This window comes from Lithobates pipiens, unplaced genomic scaffold (genome assembly GCF_037356315.1).
Source record: "Lithobates pipiens isolate NorthernLeopardFrog02 unplaced genomic scaffold, aLitPip1_a1.2 Scaffold_18, whole genome shotgun sequence".
NCBI lineage: Eukaryota > Metazoa > Chordata > Amphibia > Anura > Ranidae > Lithobates > Lithobates pipiens.
Window position 1 is genome coordinate 611,576,061 of NW_027507758.1, and position 12,905 is coordinate 611,588,965.

A 12,905-nucleotide genomic window follows, 5' to 3' on the forward strand; every position below is an offset into this window, starting at 1 on the left:
TAGGTGGCTTCCAGTACCGTTTCTATGCTGATGACACCCAAATATACTCTTCAACTCACCCCTCCAGTCTCTGAGTGCTTCATTGAGCTACTAACTGATATGGATTCCCACCACTTCTAAAGCTACATTTTTCAAAAAACTGAGCTCATGCCTCTTTCCCTTTTGAGTCCCTATACTTACCATCTATAGCAGCTGCACTTAATATTACAAGATGATATCAACAAATAAATTCCTAAACTTAGTGCCCAGAGCATTTATAAAATGAATAATTCTACCTCTTACCTAATAACCATAAATACAATCCAGTTCATCATAATAATAATCCAAACATAAAAATAAAATAAAATGAAACAGTCAAATATTGTACTCTTCTGTGCTGTGATGTAATCCCTGACAACCACAGTTCTGCCCTTTATCAATTTTCAAATATATGCACCACAGTTTGTAGACTCGATAACTTTCCCACTGACTAAATAATAGTTGGGTTTTTTTTACCAAAGAAATGTAGCAGAATACATTTCGGCCTAAATTCATGAAGAAAGATTATTTATTTGCTAAATTTTAGACCAAAAACTAAGAATGATTTTGTTTTCACAATTTTCGGTATTTTATATTTATATAGCAAAAAAAAAAAACAGTGGTAATTAAATGCCACCAAAAGAAAGCCCTAGCTGCCTCAAGAATATGATAAAAAGTTATTTGGTACAGTGTTGCAGTTGTCTTTTAAATGATAAGTTTAGCTTTACAAAAAAATAATAATAAATGCACATTTTTTTTGCAGGTAAAAAAAAATCTGCATTCATTATTTTTTGTTAGGAGCCTGTAAAGTATTGCACCACAATCAGTAGACTGTGGGTGTGATACCACAGTCCTGCAGACTGTCTGTGTAGCTGTCTGTCCACACCTCCAATACGGACAGGCAGTTACTGAATAACAGGAAGCTCAATGAACTACCTAGAATGCTCAACAGTGCCCGGGTAGTTTCTTGGGAACTATGTACAAGCCAACAGACACAAAGGCCACTGAAACTTGCAGTTTTCACATTCACAGAACACTGTGAATAAATGATGTGGCCCAGTGGGCAGACCCCCTACTTGACTCCTGGCGGTACTGGGCAGGATATTGGTTCTTCAGGATGGATGTGTTTGAATGTGTGGTAAGGAATGTCTTGCATGAAAAGTCCTACAAATGAAAGTTTCTGTCCCAGACTGTTAATAATTGGTAAAAGGTGTGCAGCCAACATGCTTCAGGGGATAATGACTCCCCCTTTTTCAAGGTTCTCAGTGGTAAAATGGGTGTTTGCCCTGGACCTACTTGGGGGGACCTTATAGGGGTCTTCATATATTCTCTACATCAGTGCTATAAATAAATGGTATAAAAACAATATCAGAGAACTTGGAAGGAATGGCATGGGGCTGTGTTTGCCCTTCTTTGTCTGCAATGCAAAGGAATCTCAGTAGGTTGTACTACATCCAGAGAAACACAAAGCAGGTCAGACAGGTGGTGCCAACCACATCGCACATACTGTAAAACTATACTATTAACAAAACAAAAAAAAAAGGACCAGACCTGTTGGAATACTTGGTCTTTTTTCTGCCATCACTTTTCTATGTTTCTATGATTCTAAGTAAATGGGTGATCTGCTGATTTGAGTTTGATGCACACCCGAAACACAAGGCCCATCAACGTAACCCCTATAAAGGGCCAGCTTTCTGGAGAACCTCTATTCCACAGACAGGCAGAAACACCACAGTGAAGAAGAACTGAAGATGGCCAGCGACCATTCTAAAGACCTAATTTTCATATTAATTGAAAAAGGAGAAAACAACCTCCCAAACTGTTCAAAATTTGAGAGGTTGCTTTCTGCACCTAGAACAATTAATGACACTAAATAAACATGTGACACTTCTAATTATCTTTATTAATTAGCAGAAGGTGTATTGCTAAAATGAAGGAAATTTCAGACATTTACAGGGAATTCATTATGGGCATAGAGGAAGTGTCTCTAATGAGAAGCATGATAGACTCCACCTGGATCTCTCCAATCTTCAGACTTCTTCTACGGATCCATCATCCTTAAAAACATTTAAAAGTTATTGCAATGTGGTTAGTCAGTGTGTGGAAAGAAGGAAAAGAAAACAGAAAAAATAAATGGAAAAGACTTTCAATTGGCAGGGCTGGATGTTTCTGGCTGGAATTTCTTGTTGTAGGTGGACCTGTCCTTCTTCTTATGCCGCGTACACACGGGCGGACTGTCTGTCCAACTTAGTCCGTCGAAACACATTTCAGCGGACAGTCCGCTCGTGTGTGAGCTTCAGCTGACTTTTTCAGCGTGCAGTCCGGCGTACTAAGAATTTCGGATTTTTTGAAATTCTGTCCGTCGTACTTTGGTTTCAGCGGACAATCCGCTCGTCAGTATGCTAGTTCGACGGACTAAGAATGGCGCATGCTCAGAAAGGATTTACACGGCGGAAGGGTGCTTTGCTGTGTATTGGACTTCCTATTTCTAGTCCCGTCGTACGTGCTGTACACGTCATCGCGCAAGCTTTCGTCGGACTGTTTGGGTATCCGTGTGTGGTCAATCCGTTCAGTGGAAAGTATGACGGACTGTCCGTCGGATTGTATGACGGACTAAGTACGCCATACAGTCCGCTCGTGTGTGCACGGCATTAGATACTCCATGTATTGTATACAGTGTAATAGAGGTTATTTGTAGCTCTCTGTGTTCTAATTCTGTGTATTATGTGTATTGGATGTTTAAAGCGGGATTCCGCTGACCTATCGTTTTTTTTTTTTGGTGTCATTGATATCTGATTATACTATTAGTCTAGCACTCAATTGTTGCTGTTTTTTTTCCCCTGGCTTGCCGATTTCGTCCGTGAGTTTAACTTTTAAAAATTCCTCCCGGCCGTTTCCATTTTTCTTGTGGGCATTTGAAGCCCACAAGCACTTAGTTCCGGGATGCGGTGAATGCTGTGTTCCCAGCATTCACCGCTCGATCCCGTGCATGCTCAGTGATATCAGCGGCGTCATTCAGTCCTGAAATCTCACAAGATTTCGGCAGGACTACGTTCCCCACTGATTCATGGGAAGAATGTGCGAAAGCTCCCAGGGGACTTTGCGGAGCCGGGGAAAGGCGATAACCACGCCTACTCCCACGGGAGGAGAGCCCGGAAGTTACTTTTAGAATCGCAATTAAAAGGTAATTACGGCGATCTGATTTTTTTTAAGGGTCAATTGCACATCTATGGCAGAAAGAGATTGGCTTAGGATGTTGTTGAAAATGTGAGTACAAGACCGCTTTAATGCACCTTTATTGAACAACTTTTTACTTTTATGATATTTTTTTTTTTTCGCCCCCGGTACAATAATTCTTACCAACAACTATCTTGCTGTATTATAAACCAGTGAGCAGATCAAGTGGAAGGTAGATGGACTTACATGAGCAGAGGATTTGCTTTCGTAGTAATTTATGGGCCTAACACCAACAGCAAGCTATTTTGTATTTTTATTTTTATACTGTATTTTGTATTTTTATACCGTTTCAATTCACCATAACTCACCAATGCCAGGATGGAATTATCAGCAGATTTACGGTTTCCAAAGCCTCATCAGGTCCAACATGTTTTCAGTCTGCCCATCTCTACATGTATATGTTGTCCAAGACTGTTGACCTTAATGATGCCTGGAGGCATCTTCAACCTTTAGAATGGCATTTCACCCATTTCCCCACCCTCACCAGTCTAGGCTGGACACCTTTCTAGTGTTAGCGAATCTGCTACCTCAGGAGGCTTCCACTGAAACAATGGTGGTCTCAGGCCACTCACCTATGGTGATAACTCTTGAGCACATGGAAACAATGAAACTCCTGACTACATGATCATTACCATCATGCCAGGCTTCAGATGATTTTACAGATTGTAATGCCATACACATGTAGGAAATGATTGGCTTATGTACATCCAAAAAGAAAAGTTCATTCCTTAATATTTGGAATATTGTTCTGTGATGTGACAGTAAACTGAATTCAAACAATCAATTCAAACAGAACTAGCTTCAGAGGTGACAGGTCTGTGATCACTGGTTAACCCAATATGATACCAATGTACTATAAGGTCTTGGAAAGTTTGACAAGAAGCCTGCCCCCCCTATTAGTGAAGGCCAGATACAAAATGACCAGAGAAAAATAATGATCTTTAGACATTTTTACAGGTACATTTGTGGATCCGAGACAGATTTGTAGGCTATAGCAGCCTGGGGATAATCTATGTACCATGGCATTATATTAATGCCATCATTTGGAATTTTTATTGCCATTACTTGGAAGTCAACTAAAATTATTGCCTGCACTTTTTTGCCTCATTCAAAATTTAGGGAGGAATTGCCCATAAAATCCATACCAGACTTGAAGGGTCTGGTATGGATATTTGGGGGGAACCCCACGTAATGTTATCTTTTTAATTTGACGTGGGGTTCCCCTTAATATCCATACCAGACCTGAAGGGCCTGGTAATTGCATTTGCGGGAACCCCGCGCTTTAAAAAAAAAATTATCAATGACTTTCAATGACTGTTATCTGTATTATGGGGAGCCGACAATTCATTATAGCCACAAGTGCTTTTAAATGACTTTTTTTCCTGCAGAAATGTGCAGGGACAGTTCTAAGCACCAGAAACATGTGCCCCTTTACAGGCATACTATACACCCCCCCCCCCCCCCCCAGGTATGAAATTTAAAGGAATATTACACTTTTATTGTTTCACTTTAAGCATTATTAAAATCACTGCTCCCGAAAAACTGATGTTTTTAAAACTTTTGTTTGCATTGATACATGTCCCCTGGGGCAGGACCCAGGTCCCCAGACACTTTTTATGACAATAACTTGCATATAAGCCTTTAAAATTAGCACTTTAGATTTTGAACGTTTGAGTCCCATAGACTTTAATAGAGTTTCTAAAGTTTAGGTCCGTTCGCAGGTTCTGGTGCGAACCGAATCGGGGGGGTGTTCGGCTCATCCTTAGCCAAGAGGCTTAAAGGATATTTCATATTTTAAAATGATGGTGGAAACCCCTGGAGGGCATTCAATTGTTTTTTAACCTTTTATTACTTTTCAATAAAAGTTGACCAACAAGCCCTAAATAGTATTTTTTGGCATGGATTAACCTCACTGGGAAGCACTACACTTGAGTTAACAACCCCCTGTTTGGTGATTTACACATCTCCCAGACTTATTTCATATATCTTTCAGGACCTCTGATCTGCTGATCCACTGCGGGTGGTGCACCTCTCCCTTGCAGGCCCTTCAGGCTCACCTGGACACACAGTCATCACTCCGCAGGAGCAGACAGGTTATGAATGTGCCCAAAAAGGTTGCTCACCCCAGAACACAGTATACTGCATATGCTACTTATCTCAGCTCACATAATAAATTATGTACTTTACAGTATAAAGTCCAACGGTTGGCACAAAAGACTCATTGGCCCTGTACTGTAGCAGGGCCAGACAATATTTATAAAAATACTGTCATGCATTGCCAATTGGTACTCTTTAAACTTTAAAAGTTCTGTTGTAAAATCAGTCCCAAGGCTACTTCTGATATGATTATTGCTTATAACAAATGCGTGTTAGATTTTAATTCCTATTCAGTCTTGTAGGGTGCTCCAAAGTGGGCATCTTAGTACCAGACAGAGCACTAAGCATCCTTGCTGAACAACAACTACAAGAAATCTATTTACAGGCTACATCACCTTGGGGGGCGCCTTGTTTCTGGGAGAACACTGTAGACTTGCATTAAGCAGTAAAGCGCCTTCTCTGAACATCAGAGCTGGGAGCTCGTCATGTATGTGTATGAGGAACTACAGCTGTCCATGTACATATACAGAATAATTACAAGCTAAAACATTAATAATATTCAAAAATGTGCTAAAAATTGGCCCAAATAGCACACTGCTCCGCGCTCTTGTATGTCAATATGCAAACTTAAATATAATACATGAGTGGTGCCCCACTTATATAAAAAACACACTTAAAAGCTGCTGCTTTTATAACCACAGAAACATAAACATATATAAAAATTGTAACTTAAATAAAAAGTCCACTTTTCACATATAGCAGCGCATGCACACTTTTCCCAAAAAGTGAGTTGTTCAAAGTTCTATTCAGTGTCCAGAAAAAATGGTGCTTGATCTACCAGTTCCTATTGTGATTTAGGTACAGCTTCCACCATGTAGTACACCACTTGTGGATCACAAACGATCCCCCTTTGGGGATGCACTCACCGAACACCTGAAATCATAAGCTTTCACAATGCCATTACACACTTCTTCTTTGGCCACCAGATGTCTCCCTCATTAGAATCCGGTTTATCATATAAAAGAACAAAAATGTCCAAACATAGCGTAATACTGTTTAACACTATTTATTATAGAAACCCAACATATAAATGCGTACCAAATAGAAAAATGTTCAAGCATTAAAAAGTACTGTGCCTTATCCTACTGGTTCTGTTGCGCCCAAGGAGAAACGATCGCTTTGCTACATACAGCAGAAGCGTCACTTCTGCCTTCCTCAGCTCACTGGAACGCGTTTCGTCACTTCCGACTTCATCTGTCAGATGAAGTCGTAAGTGACGAAACGCGTCAGGGCGTAATCATACCGGAAGTGACGAGTGCACCTCAATCCCTGCGTTCCAGTGAGCTGAGGAAGACGGGAAGTGAAGCTTCTGCTGTATGTAGCAAAGCAATCGTTTCTCCTTGGGCGCAACAGAACCAGTAGGATAAGGCACAGTACTTTTTAATGCTTGAACATTTTTCTATTTGGTACGCATTTATATGTTGGGTTTCTATAATAAATAGTGTTAAACAGTATTACGCTATGTTTGGACATTTTTGTTCTTTTATATGATAAACCGGATTCTAATGAGGGAGACATCTAGTGGCCAAAGAAGAAGTGTGTAATGGCATTGTGAAGGCTTATGATTTCAGGTGTTCGGTGAGTGAATCCCCAAAGGGGGATCGTTTGTGATCCACAAGTTGTGTACTACATGGTGGAAGCTGTACCTAAATCACAATAGGAACTGGTAGATCAAGCACCATTTTTTCTGGACACTGAATAGAACTTTGAACAACTCACTTTTTGGGAAAAGTGTGCATGCGCTGCTATATGTGAAAAGTGGACTTTTTATTTAAGTTACAATTTTTATATATGTTTATAAAACATTAATAAGGTTTATATGTCAGAACACTATAAAAAAACTCATTTATACTGAAATACAGGGGCTGTCGGGGTCTCAATTAAAACCCTGCCCCATGCTCCAGGGAGCCTGTGCAGCCCCCTGTACTCCTGGATAGGAGGGGTGGCATATAGATTGACCAATCCCCACGGAAAGGCTGCAGGAGGAAAATGGAAGGGATTGTTTCCTCTATATGCAGCCCCCGCTACCCCTTCTATCCACTTCTTGCTGTGATCGGCTCCCGAGTACCCCTCCCCCCCACACCCTCCCCGTCAGCCCTCGCAGTGCTGCCAGTTTCCCCCTCCCCTGTCCTGCTAGCTGTTGTGGGGGAGCAGGGTAGAGGCCGGTAAATGTGTAATTTACTGCCCCCTTCATTGTCTTCATGAATAGAGTCAATGATCCGTACCGATCATTCATAGCTGAGGCATAGTATGCTGTGTTTACTATGCTTCAGTTTGTGGATGAACAGGGAGCTCTGTACAGAGCTATTCCTATGTATGCATTCTGTGAATCTGAGGCTGCAGAGGTGGAGATTGAGAGCAGTGTCCGTTCTCTGTCTGCCTAGACCCCTGATATCTCACCTAATCCTCCAAATGGGGCTTCTAAAAAATTAGAAAAAATGATACAAAAATAAAATTGTAAATAAATACAGGCATACCCCACTATTAAGTATGCAATGGGGTTTATTTACTAAAGCTGGAAAGTGCAAAATCACGCTCACTTCTGCATAGAAACCAATGAGCTTCCAGGTTTTATTACCAAAGCTTAATTGAACAAGCTGGGGTTAGAAGCTCATTAGTTTCTATATAGAAGTGAGCCTGATTTTGCACTTTCCAGCTTTAGTAAATAAACCCCATTGTGTACTTAACCACTTCGCGCCCACGCTATAGCTAAAAGACGGATACAGCGCAGGCGCTAACTGCCGGGAGGGCGTCTCTGGATGTCCTCCTATTTACTTCCCCTTTGCGCTCCTCCGCAGGTGTACATCGCGGAAGTTCTGTGCTGGCCGTGTCCCTTGGGCACAGCCAGTCACAGATCGCTGTAACCGGCCAATCACAGCGGCCGTTTACAGTGCGATCGGCATGTCCAATGGGAGATGATCTCATATGTAAACATATGAGATCATCTCTCATCGCTGGTTCTCCCTCCTCACACAGAGACAGCATGTGAGCAGGGAGAGATGAACCGCTGCAGAGATGCAGCGGTTAGTGAAAAAAAAAATAATACAAAATTTTTTTTTTTAAATAAAGCGCCCATCTGTCCCCACTGCCACCTGTCCCCACTGCCCCCACTGCCATCTGTCCCCACTGCCACCTGTCAGTGCCATCTGCCCCCACTGCCACCTGTCAGTGCCATCTGCACCCAGTGATACCTGTCATCAGTGTCATCTGTCCCCAGTGCCACCTGTCATCAGTGCCATCTGTCCCCAGTGCCACCTGTCATCAGTGCCATCTGTCCCCAGTGCGACGTATAAGTGCCATCTGTCATCACTGCCACCTGTCATCAGTGCCACATCAGTGCCACGTGTCATCAGTGCCACATAGTGCCATCTGTTATTAGCGCCACATCAGTGCCATGTGTAATCAGTGCCACATAGTGCCATCTGTCATCAGTGCCATATCAGTGTCACGTGTCATCAGTACCACATATTAGTGCCACCTGTCATCAGTGCCACATATCAGTGCCATCTGTCATCAGTGCCACCTGTCAGTGTCACGTGCCATCTGTTATCAGTGTCATGTGTCATCAATGCCAGGTATCAGTGCCATCTGTCATCAGTGTCATGTGTCATCAGTGCCACGTATTAGTGCCATCTGTCATCAGTGCCACGTATTAGTGCCATGTGTCATCAGTGCCACGTATTCGTGTCACATGTCATCAGTGCCACGTATAAGTGCCATCTGTCATCAGTACCACATATTAGTGCCATCTGTCATCAGTGTCACGTGTCATCAGTGCCACGTATTAGTGGCATCTGTCACCAGTGCCACGTCGGTGTCACGTGTCATTGTCCCGGTGCTCCAGGGCCTTCAAAAGTGTAATAGGTAGTCAACAAGTTAGATGTGTAGTTTATGCTCCAGAACACGTGATGGCGCTCCCTGCATGTTGGGACTCTCTAAGTGGCCAGGCTGTGGAAAAGTCCCACACATGTGGTATCGTAATACTCAGGAGGAGTAGCAGAATTTATTTTGGGGCATTATTTGTGGTATACACATGCCACGCGAGAGAAATAACCTATTACAATGACAATTTTGTGGAAAAAAAATAAAATTAAATAAAAAAAAATTCATTTTGCAAAGAATTGTGGGAAAAAAATGACAACATCAAAAAGCTCACCATGCCTTTTACTAAATACCTTGGAATGCCTACTTTCAAAAAAGGGGTCATTTGGGGGGTATTTGTACTTTCCTGGCTTGTTCGGGTCGCAAGAAATGAGAGCTAGTATGCCACTAATACATGATCAATTTCGTGCGATTCGCACCACAGCTTGTAGACTCTCTAACTTTCACAAAGACCAAATAATATCCACTAATTTGGGTTATTTTTACCAAAGATATGTAACAGTATAAATTGTGGCCAAAATTTATGAAAAAAATTTATAATTTGCAAAATTTTATCACAGAAACAAAGAAAAATTCTTTTTTTTCAAACTTTTCGGTCTTTTTTCATTTATAGCACAAAAAATAAAAACCCCAGAGGTGATCAAATGCCACCAAAAGAAAGCTCTATTTGTGGGAAAAAAGGACAAAAAATTCATTCGGGTACAGTGTTGCATGACTGAGTAATTGTCATTCAAAATGTGAGAGGGTTTTAATTGCCCAGTTGTCAAGTGGTTAAAAGTGGGGTATGCCTGTAAAAGGAAATGGTAAAATAAATAAATACAATAACAAAAACAAAAACTATTGACACTAGTGGTGGAACTACCAGGGTTGCAAAGGTCATATTTGGGACCGTGCCCTGGCATTCCACCACTGTGGGGGGGCCCAGATGGGGGTCAGGGCCGTCCTTTATGGTTTCTTGCACCAGGGCCCTGATAATAATAATAATAATAGTTTTGGTTATGGAGCCTGCACCCATAATAACAGCATGACTTGGTGCCTTGGCACTGGTCATCTCTCTGGCACATGGGTGCAAATTTCATAGTTATACACGCAAATTCATCTAAGTATGGGCAGGCATCTACCTTGACTGCAGAGAGAGAAAATAGCTGTGATGAGGATGGAAGGAAGTAGAGACTGAGAAACTGAGACTGAACTAAAGACTGAGAGAAGAGACTGATGAGTGCAAGCTGTGACTATGAAAGGTGATGAGTGCAGATCGGGACTATGAAGGGTAATGAGTGCATGTTGGGACTATGGAGAGTGATGAGTACAGGCCGGGACTATGAAGGGTTATGACTGCAGGCAGGGACTATTAAGGGTGATAAGTGCGGGCCGGGACTATGAAAGGTGATGAGTGTGGGCAGCAACTATAAAATGGTTATGAGCGCAGGCTGAGCAATCCAGGATAATGAGTGCAGGCTGGGATGAAGAAAGGTGGCGAGTGCAGGTTGGGACTATGAGGAGTGATGAGTGCAGGCCGGGACTGTGAAGGGTGATGAGTACAGGCCGGGACTATGAAGGGTGATGAGTGCAGGCCTGCACTATGAAGGGGGATGAGTGCACGCCGGGACTATGAAGGGTGATGAGTGCAGGCCGGGACTATGAAGGGTGATGAGTGCAGGCCGGGACTATGAAGGGTGATGAGTGCAGGCCTGGACTATGAAGGGTGATGAGTGCAGGCCGGGACTATGAAGGGTGATGATTGCAGGCCGGGACTATGAAGGGTGATGAGTGCAGGCCGGGACTATGAAGGGTGATGAGTGCAGGCCGGGACTATGAAGGGTGATGAGTGCAGGCCTGGACTATGAAGGGTGATGAGTGCAGGCTGGGACTATGAAGGGTGATGAGTGCAGGTCGGGACTATGAAGGGTGATGAGTGCAGGCCTGGACTATGAAGGGTGATGAGTGCCGGCCGGGACTATGAAGGGTGATGAGTGTAGGCCGGGACTATTAAGGGTGATAAGTGCGGGCCGGGACTATGAAAGGTGATGAGTGTGGGCAGCAACTATAAAATGGTTATGAGCGCAGGCTGAGCAATCCAGGATAATGAGTGCAGGCTGGGATGAAGAAAGGTGGCGAGTGCAGGTTGGGACTATGAGGAGTGATGAGTGCAGGCCGGGACTGTGAAGGGTGATGAGTGCAGGCCGGGACTATGAAGGGTGATGAGTGCAGGCCTGCACTATGAAGGGGGATGAGTGCACGCCGGGACTATGAAGGGTGATGAGTGCAGGCCGGGACTATGAAGGGTGATGAGTGCAGGCCGGGACTATGAAGGGTGATGAGTGCAGGCCTGGACTATGAAGGGTGATGAGTGCAGGCCGGGACTATGAAGGGTGATGATTGCAGGCCGGGACTATGAAGGGTGATGAGTGCAGGCCGGGACTATGAAGGGTGATGAGTGCAGGCCGGGACTATGAAGGGTGATGAGTGCAGGCCTGGACTATGAAGGGTGATGAGTGCAGGCCGGGACTATGAAGGGTGATGAGTGCAGGTCGGGACTATGAAGGGTGATGAGTGCAGGCCTGGACTATGAAGGGTGATGAGTGCCGGCCAGGACTATGAAGGGTGATGAGTGTAGGCCAGGACTATGAAGGGTGATGAGTACAGGCCGGGACTATGAAGGGTGATGAGTGCAGGCTGGGACTATGAAGGGTAATGAATGCAAGCCAGGATTATGAAAGGTAATGAGTTCAGGTTGGGACTATGAGGAGTGATGAGCACTGGCCGGGACCATAAGAGGTTGATGAGCGAAGGCCAGGCACTATATTAATGTTTATCTAAAGTTTATATATTTAAACTGATGTTCTATATCTGTGTGTACTACATTTAATTGAATACATTACAAAAGATTCCCAGAAAGAGACAACAGAGTATTAGTTGCCTCCTTTCTCACTACCATGGAGGAGGAGGAGCCTCTGCTCTGACTCTCTTATATGTGGACATTTCAGCTTCAGCTACCTATCTCTGTAAACACCATTTTAACAACAGGAAGCATTGAGAAAAGTTGAAATACATCTGAAGATGTAGATTTAGATGAAGATGTCTCTCTTTCTGTTTATGTCTCGGACAACAGGTCATGTTTTTATGATCTCATCGTATTCTCAGACAGATTGTAAAAATTTACCGTCCAATGGCAGCATACATCGTGTTTTACCCTCCGAGAAGCAGCACTTATTCTTCCCTCTGCAATCTCCATCTCTCTTACATTCATTCTCCAACGTGGAGCCATCAACTGGGAATCCTGCAGGACATTTACCAGGTTTCTCCCGAGGGAAGAGTATACCTGAGGGGGTTATGGGGTGAACCACAAATGAACCACACATATTTGCTTAGATATGCACACATATACTGTACATACACTATATTGTTCAAAGTATTGGGACGCCTGCCTTTACACGCACATGAACTTTAATGACATCCCAGTCTTAGTCCGCAGGGTTCAATATTGAGTTGGCTCACCCTTTGCAGCTGTAACAGCTTCAACTCTTCTGGGAACGCTGTCCACAAGGTTTAGGAGTGTGTATATGGGAATGTTTGGCCATTCTTCCAGAAGGGCATTTGTGAGGTCAGGC